Source organism: Octopus bimaculoides, chromosome 22 (assembly GCF_001194135.2).
Source record: "Octopus bimaculoides isolate UCB-OBI-ISO-001 chromosome 22, ASM119413v2, whole genome shotgun sequence".
In the NCBI taxonomy this organism is placed as follows: Eukaryota; Metazoa; Mollusca; class Cephalopoda; order Octopoda; family Octopodidae; genus Octopus; species Octopus bimaculoides.
The window spans coordinates 24661017-24662935 of record NC_069002.1 but is presented as its reverse complement, the minus strand read 5'-3'; positions in this window follow the sequence as shown (position 1 = coordinate 24662935).

Sequence of the window (1919 nt, the reverse complement as noted above, 5' to 3'; positions counted from 1 at the left end):
AGAGAGAGAGAGAGAGAGAGAGAGAGAGAGAGAGAGAGAGAAATATAGATACATAGATAGACGTATACATACATACATACACATCTACATGCATATATAATTGATGAGGCAACGGAAATTGTCGACGCTGACGTCAATGTTAAGAATTCTCGATCGGCATTTTTCGGACGATTAAGATCCCTCTTAGCGTATATACTCTTTTACTTGTTTCAGTCATTTGACTGTGGCCACATGTTCACATTTATGTGTGTTTTAGATCATTTTAGCTCTTATTTCTAGCAATGTAGGTGTTTCTAATACCCTCAGTCTTATTTAGTGATAATTATAATTCTCCCTTTTAGTGAAACATTGTAAACTGCTGTTTATATTAATGTGTATATGAATTTAAAGTATGGAAGTAACAATGGTATTAACCTTTGTTTGCTGTTGTAGAGCTCAACATATCTAATTCTACATTGCAAATGGCTGCATAACTTATATGGCAGACGAGACTTTAGAAAAGATTTATAAACATATTTGAATATCTGCTCTAAGAGATAAATTGAACATCCCTGGAAAATTTTGTTTGCTACATATTCACTTTAAATACTGTCCCTTAACAAACAAACCACCATGGCGTTAAATGTACTACTGAAGTATTTTACTGTTATTGTAAAAGCCTTATAGCTCTGTGTTACGGAAGGCTATTGAAATTAATCCTTGAAGATACCACTTCGCAAAAGGAATGTCTGAAAGAACATCACTCCTCGTCTCACTAGTGAAATCTCTTATCAAATGCAAGGGAAATATAAAAGTACGTTAGTCTAATTTGGTACTAACGTTATCAATCGTACACATGATCTCACCCGTCACATATAGACGTACAGATATTTCAAACGCATGTATACAAAAATTTATGCCTGTGTGTGCGTGTGCGTGCGTGCGTGTATTCCCGCTTTCAAATCGAAATCGAAAGTAACTTTAGAGACTATATTCATAAAAGGATAATGAATAATATATTTCTATTCAAATGAATTCATTTGTCTCAAAGTTTATATCAATTATCTTTTACAGCAGATATTCAAATATATTTATAAATCTTTTCTGATCAGTCACATCTCCCATATAAGTTTGTCATTGAATATAGCAATGAATCTGACCGTCTTCTTTATACAATTCGTTATGTTCCAATCGAATCAGAAGCGCGAATTAATTCGTAACTTATACAAACTAAATCGACTTAAATCTGATTGATTTACTTGGCTACATATCTTAAATAGTTTAACCTAAACAGTACATCACTATAAGGTTATCAATAAAATCTCAGGAAATTGGCTGCTATGTAATATAACTTAATTTATGTGTATATATAAGATAACCAACTTTTCGTCGTTATAGACCAGAAAGGTAAGTCTGCATGGAGCATCTCTCTTTCAAAAGCAGTCTTGCATCTATTTTAAAATGGATGTCTTTGCAATATAATTCATATTTGAATATGAAATCTCTGACCATAATTATGTTACAATATTATGTCAGCTATCAAATGAAATGATGATCGGAACAAATCATTACACCCGTCATGAATTTTCGATTCGTAAGAGGTGCCAGATATTTGTTTTTATGGTTCTTTTCAAGCAGTAACTGACTTGGGTACTTATTTTATTGGACTGTTTGGGCGAACCGATAAGTTACAGGACATAAGTAAATCAACAACGATTGTGAAGCGGTGTGCCGAGGTACAAACAAAAACACGAAGCCACACGCACACACACAGACACACACACACACAGACACACACACACACTGACGGGCTTCTTTCAGATCCGTCTACCAAATCCATTCGCAAAGATTTTGTCGGTCAGCGGCTATAGTAGAAGACATTTAGCAGAGGTATCATGTATTGAAGTGAAATTCGGAACCAAGTGGAAGGGGAATAAACC